At 44.4% G+C, this 14,160-nt stretch overlaps 1 protein-coding gene across 1 annotated transcript in view; it reads left to right on the top strand.

Moving 5' to 3' along the window:
• Positions 1 to 14,160, top strand: part of GRINA (glutamate ionotropic receptor NMDA type subunit associated protein 1) — a gene marked incomplete in the record, with an annotated part of 1,506,806 nt that overhangs the window by 1,005,638 nt on the left and 487,008 nt on the right.

Raw genomic sequence — 14,160 nt, forward strand, 5'->3', positions numbered from 1 at the left:
ATCCTCCTGTTTTTTCTCACCCATTGGTGAGACAATTCTTGAGAGGAGCTAAGAATTTGAGGCCTCCTAGGACCCCTCCTGTCCCTGCCTGGGATCTTAACTATGTTTTGGAAAAACTCACTTTGCCTCCTTTTGAGCCTGCTGCGGCTTCTGATATTAAGTTTTTATCCTGGAAGACAGTTCTTTTGTTAGCATTAACTTCTGCCAGAAGGGTTTCAGAGTTGCAAGCTCTCATGGCTGTGGAACCATACCTAATTTTCCATCAAGACAGAGTATCCTTGAGGACCAATCCTACTTTCATGCCTCAGGTGATTTCGAAAGTTGCTTTGAATCAGACAATTCACCTTCCTACCTTCTTTCCTAATCCTCAAAATAAAGGGGAAAGGATTTTGCATTCATTGGACGTGCACAGACAGTTACGATTTTACTTGGACAAGACTAAAGAGTTCAGAAAATCTAACCAATTGTTTGTTTCTTTTGCCTCCAGTTCTCTTGGAAAGGCTATTTCCAAACAAACTATTTCTAAATGGATTGCTTATGGAATAAGATTTTGTTACACTCATCATGGGAAACAGTTTCCAGGTACTGTGAGAAGTCATTCTACTAGAGCAGCTGCCACTTCTACAGCTTTTCTCAGAGGAGTTCCTACCAAGGATATCTTGAAAGCTGCCACTTGGAGTTCTGTGCATACCTTTTCCAAGCACTACAATCTCCCTTTGTACTCTAAGACCAGGGCAGGTCTTGCCTCTGCTGTTTTGCAGGGCCTTCTTGCTGCCCCTTCTTCTATCTAAGCCTCCTCCCTTTCTCCACTGCTTTGGGATTCCACCCTACAGTTATGACTGCAACAGTGAAACACGAAGAACATCGTACAGTTGTGTACACCTACCATAAATGTAGATGTTCGAGTGTCTTCACTGTTGCAGTCGGTGTTTCCCTCCCTCCTATCCCCTCTTTTTTCTCTTTTATGGTGTATTTGTGTTTCCTTGTTGGACTCATTTTTGGTTTATTGGGGATTTCTGACATCTGGGGCAAGAAAGGCTGGAGAAGATGGCGTCGGCTGAGGGCTATGTACCAGAGCGTACTGACGTCAGGGTACTAGCTTGTACAGCCGACACCGGACCCAGACTTTGTGATTCTGGCCGACCATGGGCTGCCTGCCGGCAGGAGCACCCTACAGTTATGACTGCAACAGTGAAGACACTCGAACATCTACATTTATGGTAGGTGTACACAACTGTACTTTTTTATGCAGAAGGTTCCATCCCACAAACAGCCTGATGTGTAACCAGCTACAAGTTTACCACAAATCACAGAAATCTAGGTGGATGTGACAGCTCTAGATTTCTTCTGTAATTGCTTCTGATGCCTTTTTTATTGATAATTCAGTCATATTTGGCCGCTTCAGCACAAGTGAATTTTGGTCAACAGTCCTAGAACTTCAGAATTAACCAAGGGAGAGTCAAATGTAGAAATGGTGAAGGAAATGAGTAGAATCCAAGTAAGGTCAGTTTTGTGATCATTGTCCAGCAGAAGACAACTGAACAGTACATTTATCAGTGTATATGCACGTTCCTAAATTCAGCACCATCTTGCCATTTTCTTTAGTTTGAGGATGTAATTTTGTTTTCATCTTTACAGATGATAAATATTCTTTGTGGAAAATATATATGCAAAAAAATTGTTTTTATTTTGTTTGGTAAATGAGGTAGTCCGACTGGGCCATGACCCCTTTTCAATGAAGGCTGGAGGAGATAAACTCCAACATACTGAACAAATTATTAAAATTAAAACATTGCAAATAAAGTACTCATGTGCTAGGTTCCGCCACATAAACGAATGCATTCAGGTCACTCCACAATAAGTACAAATATGACACTGTCATTGTCCATGTTGGTGTGAATGACCTGAGACGTACCTCCCTGGACTACATGAAAAGAGACATGGAGGAGCTCTCCGATCTTGTATCCCAGGCAGGTATGACCCTAACCCTGAGTAGCATCCTGCCATCACCCAGAGTGATACCACAGTACAAGGACAAAATGATTGGCTTCAACAAATGGCTAAGCTTCTGGTGTCATTCTAAGGGGATCCAGTATTTGTCTGCCTGGGACGACATGATCGACAGTCCACGATGCTTTGCCAGAGATGGCCTGCATCTGTCGCCCTTAGGATTCCGGATACTGACTAAGGCTCTTGCCACCCCTATAGTGCCTTTTTTAGGCAAGGTTCAAATGACAAATTCACCACCGTAACAGGTACAAGCAAGCAAAATGTGAGGGTAATGCTACTCAATGCTAGAAGTCTAAATCTCAAAATGCACTCACTCGAGGCACTCCTTAAAATGGAGAACATTGACATCTGTGCAGTGACAGAGACCTGGTTCAAAGCTCCAGAGAGCACCCCTGCATTACCAGGCTTCAGTTCATACCACACCTTTCGGCCACCTAACCCAGAAAGAAGCACTAAAGGCGGAGGCGTGTCCGTATTCATTAAGGATATCCACACCTCCAGGCTAGTTGCACAGCATAATGCATCCGAGATTATCCAAGTGCAACTAACTCTGGGCAAGACCGCAGTCCAAATTGTAGCTGGCTACAGACCCCCCACCATGCCCCAGGATTCACACTCCTCATTTCTTGATGCACTGGAAAGTATTGGGGTACAACCCAACACCCTAATAATGGGCGATTTCAACTACCCCACCATTAACTGGGAAAACTACTCCTGTATCAACTCTTTTGCTCAAATTCATAAATTCCAGCACCTTGGATCAACTTATTCACACCCTCACCAGGGGCAGCCATATCCTAGACCTGGTCATTACCAACATGGGAAACTGGTGTTCCACAACAGAGGTCAGTTCCTCGTTGGTCAGCTCCGACCACAAGCTAATCAGCCTAGACATCCACATTCCACCCCCACCCCCAATTAGGGAAACCATCGTAAAAAACTTCTCCAAAGCCAACTTCACACTTCTTAAGACAGAAGTGGCAAACTTCATGACACCCATGCAGACGGACAATAGAGGTATGACTGCCGAATCTTACACAAATGCACTTTATAAGCACTTACACGAGTGCATGGATCATGCTATCCCAAATAGAACCAAGATGTTATCCTCCAAAAAAAGGAAGCCAATCTGGTGGTCCTCTGCCATAAACAAACCCTACAACAGAAGAAAGAAACTGTTGCAAAAAAGAGTAAAATCCCGTGACTGGAGGAACTCCCTGGTCAACCTCAGTAAGAAGCTGAGATCCCTCATAAAATCCTCCAAAGCTAGTTAAGAAAACAAAATTGCCACTGACTCTAAAGACAACCACAAAGCATTCTATAGCTATGTCAAGAATCTAAATGGGAACACTCAGATCTGCTCTGAGATACAGCACAATGGCACTAAATATACAGAACCAACTGATATTGCCAACATCCTAGCAGATAGGTTCAGTGCTAACTTTACCCCCCTCTCACCCCCTAGAGGGCCCATCTCTATACCGGAAGAAAGCAAAGTTCCTATAATCACGGCTGCATAGGTAAAAAACACACGCTCCAAAGCCAAGAACACAGCATCCATGGGACCTGACAATATCCCAGGCTGTGTTCTACACGAACTACAGAATGAACTGGCACCCTACCTAAGTACCATGTTCAGTCATAGCCTCACTTCAGGCTTTGTACCCACTGAATGGCGCACCGGGACTGTTATCCCACTCCACAAAGGGGGAGTCATGACGGACCTCGGGAACTACCGCCCCATTAGCCTGACGAGCCTGGTCTGCAAGGCCATGGAACGTATCATCATGGAACTCATAAACAAAGACATTGATAATCTCCAAACTATGGACCCTACCCAGTTTGGATTTGTAAAAGGCAGATCATGTCTCCTAAACCTGATTGACTTTTGAAGCAGTCACCAAAGCCATAGATGAGGGTAAAATGGTTCACGCAGCTTATCTAGATCTCGCCAAGGCTTTCGACACCATCCCCCACTCTGGAATTATAGATAAGCTCACTAAACTAGGTATAAATCCGTATGTCACAAGATGGGTTGCCAACTGGCTCACGGACAGAACCCACACTGTGAAAGTAGCGGATTCCAAATCCAACATCAGACCAGTGACAAGTGGAGTACCACAGGGTTCAGTCCTGGGTTCTCTCCTGTTTGGTATCTACTTCTCTGAAGTGCAGGCCAACACAGAAGGTCTTTGGCTAACAAAGTTTGCAGATGACTGCAAACTAGGAGCCATAATCGAAACTCCTAACAATGTGGACAAACTACAAAAGGGCCTCACTGAGACAGATACCTGGTGTCAAAGCCATGGCCTGAAGCTCAGTGCCAAAAAGTGTATTGTCATCCCCTTTGGTAAAAACTCTGTACCCATGAACTACCACATAGCTGGTAGTCTACTTAATGCCGAAAATGTGATGAGACCTTGGGACACAGGTGGACAGTAGTCTCCCCTTTGATAATCGCATTGCCACAGTGGTCAGGAAATCCTTCTACGTGGCTCATCTCATCACAAAAGGATTCTCATCCAAAAAAAAAGAGGTCATTGTTCCCCTCTACTCATCACTCATTAGACACATTATAGAGTACAACACCCCTTTTGGTGTGTACCTCACAAGACATCTACAACAACTGGAAAGACCACAGAAATACCTCACAAATAGGATTACTGGCCTCAAACAGATGCCCTATGCAGACAGTCTCAAATAAAACTACAGCTTTACTCCATCGCATATCGCCTACTCAGGAGCGATCTCTGCCTAACATACAAAGCTATGTCAAACCCAGAGCTCTTGGACATGCTCCACTTAAAAAATCCCAATCCCTCTGAGCTACACTCTCTAGGGACCTAAACCTTGTCACCACAATAAACAGAACATGCTGGAGGGATAGATTCCTGTCCCAGAGACTTCCCATACTCTGGAACAGACTACCTATCTATGTCAAACAGAGCTCCTCATTAGCACTCTTCAAGAAAACTCTTGATGATTGGATGGGAAATGGGAAATTCACCCCGGGGATCACTTCTGTGGCTCTGCTCAACAGGGCCACAGGAAAATCATTTTCTTGGGTGGCGAAAGCCAGGGTACATTATTTTTTGACTAGGCTTGTATGGGCCCTAGGGCCGATAGCCTAGTACCTACCTATGAACCTATGAAAATGTATATCTGTGTAAAAGAATGACAAGTGAAATACCAGGAAGGATGTAGGGTAAGGTAGAATAACAAATGTATTAATTTATTAATCCCATAGAGTAGTGGCCTCTCTTCTAGAGAGAGCCAATGTGGTATTTTATTTATACCACTAGAAGAAGTTTGGCCAAGGAATCAGGCTACGTTACCGTACTCTTCCCAATAGGTGTCATATGATCTTTTACATCCACCTGAACTACCACAGACTAAAGCAGATGGGACTTCAGTTTATCTTCTCATCCAAAGGATGACACACTCAGGAACACAGCATCTCCCTTATGCCACACTGCAGTGCCAGCGCTCCATTTGTCTGGTGTAGAAATAAAACAGACAACCTTCTTTACCAAAGGGAAGTGTGCTACCTGTTTAGTCTTGTAAGTACTTGAGAATAATGCAGTTGTGAGGGATAAGATGTGGTAGGAGAAAGAAAGTTTGATAGAGGAAGGAAAAGAGAATTAAGCTGAAACTTAGTTTACGTGTGTAGTAGTTAAAACAAGATAATTTGGCTATTGTCCAGAAGTATGGGGGATACGTATATCACTGGGAAGTCAAATGTCTGGATAACAGCATTGTGGTTGCATGCAGTGCTGTTTATTAGGTCATACTTTCCCCTGGTAAAATACGAGTGGTCAGAATTGCATTTTAGTTAATCCAGTTTTTAATCAATCAATGATGTGTGAAATGGATCTGTGTTTATAAGGACAGACCTACAAAATAAAACTTTGCCATAATATGTTACATAAAATAGTTTGTTGAGCTGGCAGAATATGCGATTTTGTATGGTGGGAGGGATTGTAGCAGTCCCAATATTTAGGTGGATGCCAGGGAGCTGTGCCCTCCTGTATGGGGAATCATATTTCCCACCTCATGAGCCGTCTTTTTCTGATACTGTTGCCAGTATGAAGGAGTTATTTTAGTGAGAACAAAAAGAAAGTCCCAGTAAAGATATGATTTGCAACAATTGTAATTCCCTCAGTCTGCAACTTTTCCTCCTATTCTCTCAGCCTCAGGTGATGCTTTCCTTGTAGCCTGCAGTTTGCCCAATAATTGGCCATCTGCCCCAGAAAATCTGATACGTTCTGTAAGGTTCCCCAGACCCACACATTTCTTTTTTCAAACCATAGCTCAGATTGTGCAGTTTTATGTTTGACAAAAACATCTTCTGCCAAGCACATTATCTCAACTAACCATATGCTTTCTGTCAAGGATGGGAAAACCTTTGATAGGTTTGGGAAGAAAGTTTATGCTACTTCCACCTTAGCCTTCAGGATAGCAAGTTGTCAGGCTCCCATGTTTTCCTTCTGCTGGCTTCCTTTAATAGTGTGAGAGAAGTATGTGCTAAACTTCTTCCTTCATTTAGAGGTCTCTGAATTCTTTAGTCTCTTCTATTTCAGGTAACTAAACACTTGGTGAGATGTTCTTATGCCACTGGTGGTGCTGTTTCTGTAGCAGCTGCCACTGAGTCAGTGTTAATAAAATTTGCCTGGCTAGGTTCTCGTAAATTACCAGTGGATATCAAAAAGCTGATCTATTGAATACATCTGGATAAAGTGGTGTTATTTGGCCCTTCCTCTAATGAGGCCCTTAAACATTTGACACTGGAAAGTTAATTTGGGAAGTTTCACAGATGTTTCAATATTCCATGCCAAAGTATAATAGAAACTTCCCTTCCAGTTCAGGATGTTCATCGTGTTTCACTGTTGCAGTCATGACTGTAGGGTTCTCCCTTGCCGGCAAGCAGTCCTCGGTCGGCCAGAATCCCAAAGTCAGGGTCCGGCGTCGGCTGCTCAGCCATGCTCCCTGACGACAGAGCGCTAGGAGTACAAAGCTGACAGCTGACGCCATGTTCTCCAGTCTTTCTTGCCGTGCGGTGATAGCAGTTCGCATTTGCCGGTCGGCTGACTCCTGACAATTTTTTCTAAACGTACTTCAGTCCGAATACTTTCTTCTCCTAGTCAAAGCTAAGTACCCCGTTGGGGAAACTTTTTTCTTGCTCCAGTCCGATGTCAGAAAAAGTTAATAATTGTATTTCTTGTGGGAAGCAAATACCTCATAAGGATTTTCATTTTTACTGTATTCCTTGCTTAGGCCCTGACCACGACGTAGCTAGTTGTCGGTTTTGTGCTAGATTCAATCAACGTACGATTAAACGAAGGTACGATTTTGCATTTCATTACTTCGGTCAGAGTTTTAATTACAAAATGTCTTCGGATTTGGTTCCGGCTACCGGAGTTCACAAATGACGCAAGGACCAAGACAGGCCTCCGAGGTCCAAATCGGATGATATTGTACAAGCAGAGCCAGCCTCAGGTTCGGCTGTCGTCAGTGAGGCGCTTTTGCAGCCCCTGTCGTCGGCCATTTCGGAACCGATGGCCGAAACGGACTCCCACGAGGAGCCAACTAGGCCTTTGAATATTTCTGTTGCAGGACCTTCGGACAACGCTCCTTCGGATGGCTCCGGAGCCGCTGTGCAGGTACCGGCTTCCGAAGGGGTTTTCAGGCCTACTCATCTTCTGATAAAGGCAAAGCCAAAGACAAAGGCAAAGACTCCTTCTAAATCAAAGACTACAGCCCAGGCCTCTTCTGAACCGGCACCCAAGTCTCAGAAACAATTACTTAAGATGGCGGAGGACTTACTATGATTAGGGGTTCACATCCCCCTCCAGATAAAAGGCCAAGGCAGGAAGTGTATTATGACTCCTCTGATCAGGCTTCTGTTTCTTTAGTTTTTTCTTCTGATCAGGAATATTCTTTCCCTCCTTATGAGGATTCTGATGCTGAGGAATCCATTCCTTCAGCCCCCCCCCCCCCCCCCGAGGATTTCTCTTTTGGGGAAACTTTACATGAAATGAGGGAACATTTTCACTGGGAAGGTCAGGAGTACTCGGAATCTAAGAAAAGACTTAGGGAGTTTCTTCTTCTTCTTTCCCAACATAGACCTCTGGCTATCCCCCCTATTTTGGATATTGTGGATGATGCTTTTTCGGAGGCTAACTTAACTCCTGACTCTTTTCCTCCTGCTCCTGTTAAGCCAGACAGATATTATAGGGTTCCTGATTCCCACCAGTTTTTATACAAGAATCCTACTGCTGATCCTGAAACCATTTCCCAGGGTCCTAAGGGGGTTAAGGCCGCTACTGCTAAAAACCCCATTCCCACTGAGAAGGATTCCAGATCTTTGGAAAGATGGGTAAAAAAAGTTTATTCTTCTGCTACTTTATCTTTCCGCCTGTGCAAATGATAAGGAATTACATGATTTAATGCATGCCACTGAACAAGTTGGGAAGCATGGTTTACACTGTGGATTTGATGCCTTGGAGGCTTCTTGTAGGGCTGCTGCCTCTGGTACAGTCATTAGAAGGCATGCTTGGTTAAAGGAACAAAACTTGCCAGATCAAGTAAAAGCTAAGTTATCGGATGCTCCTGTTGAGCATAATGTTTTGTTTGGACCTAAGGCTGAAAAGGTGATTAAGAAGATGGAGGACAAGGCAAAATCCATGCAAATGGTTAAAGATTTCTTGCAAGTACAGCCACTCAGATTTAGTAGGAATTGGCCTTCTAAAAATTGGTCCTTTCCCAATTCAGGCAGGCCTCAGAGAGGTAGATACAGACGCTCCAGAGGAAGGCCTCAAACACAAGCCTCTTATAGACCAAGACAGTGGGCTGCTTCCACCCCTAGGGGAGGAGAGGACAGGTCGCAAGCTCATAGAAAACAGGCTCAATGACTCCCTCGGTTGGGCTGCAGGAACTTCTTGCCTGGAAGCCCCTCTCGGAGGAAAACTTTCTCTTTTTCACCTAAATTGGACTCGTATAACCCAAGACAAGTGGGTTCTGGATGTGGTTTCAAGAGGTTACAAATTCCATTTTCATACCCTACCAAGACCAAGCGGATGGCCGGATCTTCCAAAACATCAATGGTTAGAGGCCTTAAACCAGGTGGAAACTCTCTTGGCTATGAAAGCCATAGAACTGGTTCCACTTTCAGAGATGGGACGAGGTTTTTACTCAAGGCTCTTTCTAGTCCCCAGAAAGCAAAATTCATGGAGACCCATTCTGGATCTGTCAGTCTTGAACACTTTTCTCGAAATACCAAAGTTCAAGATGCTTACTCTGCAGCAGCTTCTTCCAATGCTGACCAAAAATGCATGGATGGTAACTCTGGATTTAAAGGAGGCATATTTACACATTCCCATCAGGCAGGAATGCAGAAAATACCTCAGGTTCAAGGCCGGATCGAGGCACTATCAATTCTCTGCACTGCCCTTTGGATTGTCTACTGCGCCCAGGGTCTTCACCAAATGCCTGGCTCCAGTAGTAGCTTATTGCAGACTCAAGGGAATTCAAATTTACCCTTATCTGGACGACTGTCTTATTCAGGCAGACAGCAAGGATGTCTTACTCCAGCATCTAGAATTTGTCCAAAATCTTCTCAAGTTCCTGGGATTCACTGTAAACATAAAAAAAGTCAAATTTGATACCTTCATAACAAATAACCTTTCTGGGTGCTCTTCTAAACACAACAACCCAGATGGCATTTCTGACATCCGAAAAACAATTACAGCTGGCTTCAACTTTCAAAACCTTGGCAACTTTAACTCAACTATCTGCAAGGAAATTCCTGCAGGCTTTGGGTTACATGGCCTCCTGCATCCTTCTCGTACCATATGCAAGACTACATATGAGGAAAATACAGTGGTACCTAAAAAGGTGTATGGTCTTAGCATTGCCACAGTTTAGACATATACAGATCACCATCCTACCTTGTCTTCAAAAGGAATTCCTTTGGTGGTCCGAGGCATGTGCTCTAAACATAGGAAAACCTTTCAGTCTGCCTCCAGCCACTCGGATACTAACCATGGACGCTTCAGATTGTGCATGGGGAGCCCATTTTCAGGGCAACTGTCTGCAGGGCCTTTGGACAAAGGATCAGAAGTACCTTCATATCAATTTAAAGGAAATGTTAGCCGTTCAGAACGCTCTATGGGCTTTCAGGAATCTTCTACAACCAGGACAGCTACTGATATGGACAGACAACACCACAGTTATGTGGTACATAAACAAGCAAGGGGGATCTCATTCCTATCCCCTTTGCAGACTAGCCATGAATCTATGGAACACAGCTCTAGCTTGCAAACTGGACCTTCAAGCTCAGTTTCTACCAGGGAAGCAAAACCTCCTGGCAGACAGTCTGAGCAGAAACCTGTCGGACCCACACGAATGGATGTTGGATACCGAAATATTCAGGATGATTACAGCAGTCTGGGGATGTCCTCACATAGACCTGTTTGCATCCCACCTCAATCATCAACTACAGATTTTTGCACCAGGACTTTCCACGAACTAGCTTGGAAAGTGGATGCACTATCATTCAGTTGGAGAAACGTCTCGGGGTATGCCTTCCCGCCTCTACCTCTTCTTCCACGGGTGTTATTAAAGATCAAACAGGACAAGCCCAAGATGATAATTTTGCTGGCCCCAAATTGGCCTTGACAGTTTTGGTACCCAACACTGAAAAACCTTTGTCTGGAGCCCCCTTGGGTATTACTACAGATTCCGAACCTTCTGTCCCAACACCAGGGTCAGGTTCTGCACTCCCATGTCCAAACTCTCAGCCTGGCAGCCTGGTTAATCCAGAGTCTTTGATTCATTCTCTTCTTCCCAAGCAGGTTATGGATGTCATTTTAGAAGCCAGACGTCCTAGCACTGGAAAATCTTATGCAGGAATATGGAAAAGATTTTGCTCCTGGATGCAGGCTCAGGATTCAGATCCTCTTATTCCTAACATTCCTCTGATTTTACTTTACCTGACGGACCTCTTACATAAGGGTCTCTCTTTCTCTTCCATAAAGATCCATGCCTCTGCTATTTCTCCTCATTATAATTCAGACCCTCTAATCTTTTCCCATCAGCTCATGAGACAGTTTCTCAGAGGAGCTAAGAATTTAAGGCCCCCTAGATCTCCACCCATTCCTGCTTGGGATCTCAACTATGTTTTGGAAAAACTCACCTTACCTCCTTTTGAGCCTGCTGCCACATCTGACATCAAGTTTTTATCATGGAAGACAACCATCCTGTTAGCTCTTACCTCTGCCAGGAGAGTTTCGGAGTTGCAAGCTCTCATGGCTGTGGAACCTTATATTATTTTTCATCAAGACAGGGTGTCTTTGAGGACTAATCCTACTTTCATGCCTAATGTGGTTTCCAAAGTGGCTTTAAATCAAACTATTCACTTGCCAACTTTTTTCCCCAGTCCTCAAAATAAGGGGGAAAGGATCTTGCATTCCTTGGATGTACACAGACAACTACGTTTTTACCTGGACAGAACCAAGGACATTAGGAAATCAGAGCAATTGTTTGTTTCTTATGCTTCAAGCTCCCAAGGGAAAGCCATTTCAAAACAGACCATTTCTAAATGGATTGCTCATGGAGTCAGATTTTGCTATTCACACCATGGAAAGCAAATCCCAGGGAGTATAAGGACTCACTCTACCAGAGCTGCTGCCACTTCAGCTGCCTTCCTGAGGGGAGTTCCTACCAAAGACATTTTGGAAGCTGCTACTTGGAGTTCAGTGCATACTTTTTTCAAGCACTACAATCTCCCTCTCTACTCGTTAAGTCTAGGGCAGGCTTTGCTTCTGCTGTCTTGCAGGGCCTTTTAGCCGCCCCCTCTACTTTATGACCACCTCCCTTTTATTCTGCTTTGGGATTCTACCCTACAGTCACGACTGCAACAGTGAAACACGATGAACATAGTACACTTGTGTACACTTACCATAAATGTATATGCTCGAGTGTCTTCACTGTTGCAGTCTGGGTTACCCTCCCTCCTGTCCCCTCTTATTTTTTCTTTTGTGTGGTTCCCTTCACCCTTCTTTTGAGGTATATTTGCAAAGGGTATGGGATCTTACTCATTTTGGAACACCTAACATCTGGGGCAAGAAAAACTGGAGAACATGGCGTCAGCTGTCAGCTTTGTACTCCTGGCGCTCTGACGTCAGGGAGCATGGCTGAGCAGCCGACGCCGGACCCAGACTTTGGGATTCTGGCCGACCGAGGACTGCCTGCCGGCAAGGGAGAACCCTACAGTCATGACTGCAACAGTGAAGACACTCGGACATCTACATTTATGGTAAGTGTACACAACTGTACTTTCCTTTTATAGGAAACAGAATAAGCAATCCTAGCAGGGCAGAGGCAAACAAGCAGTCAGAAAGCAGTGGCTGGGAGGATCAAAGAAGAAGGGAGGATGTTCTTCATAGTCACTGCTGCATTACTGCTTCTTGAGTCTTCTGCCATGCAAAAGCCCACAGTCGGCCCGATTTCCAGAGTCTTTGCATATTCCGTAACTGACAGACATGGTATCGGAGGGGCATCTGTCGACGACATCTTCATTTCTTTCTAGCCTTGCAGTCTGATGTGCTTCGCATGTGTTCAAAATGCTCACAGACCATCAGTTGGTTCATTTTTCTCGAGTGCCTCTTCCTTCCAGTCAGATAAGTACCCTGTTGGGGATTCTCCTCTATTAATTTAATGTATAAAACGGTCAGCAATTGCTTGAGGTGTGGGGAAGCAAATTCTGCGTAAAGATTTTCACTCATTTTCTGTCCTGCTTGGGGCCTCAGCATGACATCTCTAATTATTCTGAGTGTGCTAAATCGCAAGCAAACCCCTAAAATGCAAAGCCAAGATATTAGCCTTCCATATGGAGTTCTCTGTTTCGGTTCCTCCATTTTTGCAAACACCAGCTTCTGCTAGTATCAGTCTGAAGAAATGAAAAGACAAAAAAAAGTCAAGGACTCTGACATTAGCGATAAAGCTCTGTCTCTAGTTCCCAAGTCAGCCGATGTCCCAGGTGAAGGTACTTGCAGCCCCTGGCGTGGTGACCCCTCGGGAGGCTGCTGTGGTTTCCTGCCTACCTTCCCTCACCATGACACAGACATCAATCAGGTCTGAAGTCACTTAACAGGCCTCAGCTTCTGATGTTTAGGTTGTGGATCTTGAGGGAGACACCATGTGTACCCTGGCTAATGAAACCTTAATCAACATCTCAATCAGATGACCGCAACTTCAGGTCATCCCTTCTAAACAGACACCTAAACAGAAGTGAACCATTTATTTTTCTTCAACTCTCGCCTCAGCAACCTTTTCTAAGGCTGAAGCTCAGCACCCCCTGAAAAAAGCAGAGGAATTTATGTCTTTCATGAAATCCTGAGAGCCCTCCCACACCAATGCACATGAAGCCTCCCCATCTAAAAAAGCAGATGGCCTTTCAGAAAGTTTTAGATTCCTCAAGCTCAGAAGATGAGGAGTTGTCATGTCCTGGTCATCTTCAGTCACAAACTTATCCAGATTCAGACTCTGACACCCTCTCTTCTGCTACCTCTCCCTCCGAGGACCTTTCTTTCAGGGATGCCATTCACCAAATGAAAGAGGCTTTCAATGGGAAAGATCAGACCCATTATTGGGAAATAAGATTTCCTTCTGCCAGGCCACTGGCCATCTCTTGTAAGCACAGTACTGGATGATGTCTTTGAAGACATTACTTTACATCCCGATTCTTTACCACCTGCTCCAAGGAAGCTGGATATGTTTTACAGAGTGCTTGAATCTTGCAGGCACCTTTACAAAAATGCCAAGTGTGACCACTCAGTAGTCTCTACTGACTCCACAAAAGTTCTACCTAAGAGGCCAACCAGACGCCTCCTACCTAATGATGGAGAAAATAGACGATTAGACAGATCTGGGAAAAAGCTTATACTTCTGCCATCCTACCCATGAGAGCATTGAATTGCCAATTCCATGTGCTAAAGCACATTAATCTTTCCAGGACAAAATTCTATCTAAAGTGGACTGTATTGCAGATAGAACATTATCAAAGGAAATTCAGGAGACAAGAGAAGCTTGCAAGTCTCCATACATTCCTTAATGTGGGGCTATGATGCTTTGGATGCGACACGTAGAGCA

The sequence above is a fragment of the Protopterus annectens genome, chromosome 3.part1, assembly GCF_019279795.1.
Source record: "Protopterus annectens isolate FY-2018-M chromosome 3.part1, PAN1.0, whole genome shotgun sequence".
NCBI lineage: Eukaryota > Metazoa > Chordata > Ceratodontiformes > Protopteridae > Protopterus > Protopterus annectens.